Raw genomic sequence first — 236 nt, 5'->3', positions numbered from 1 at the left:
CTTGCCTGGGCATGCCTCCTGTCACTAGGGTCACACAAGGTCTGCCCCTATAAAAAGGGGCAGTGAAAACAGACCCAGTGGGGCACCCTCTCCCTCTGGACCAGCACCATGCCACACCACCTATCCACCCAGAGGCCCTGTCGGCAACCTTGCTCTGGGCAGCACCTACTGGGTAAGGACCCCTTTCCAGCCTGGATAGGTAAGTATCACCCCCCACCCCCTTTTCAATGAAGGAC

Source organism: Gavialis gangeticus, unplaced genomic scaffold (assembly GCF_001723915.1).
Source record: "Gavialis gangeticus isolate Ggan-Ray unplaced genomic scaffold, GavGan_comp1, whole genome shotgun sequence".
Lineage (NCBI taxonomy): Eukaryota > Metazoa > Chordata > Crocodylia > Gavialidae > Gavialis > Gavialis gangeticus.
The sequence above is the reverse complement of the archived record's forward strand: the minus strand, read 5'-3'. Positions refer to the sequence as shown.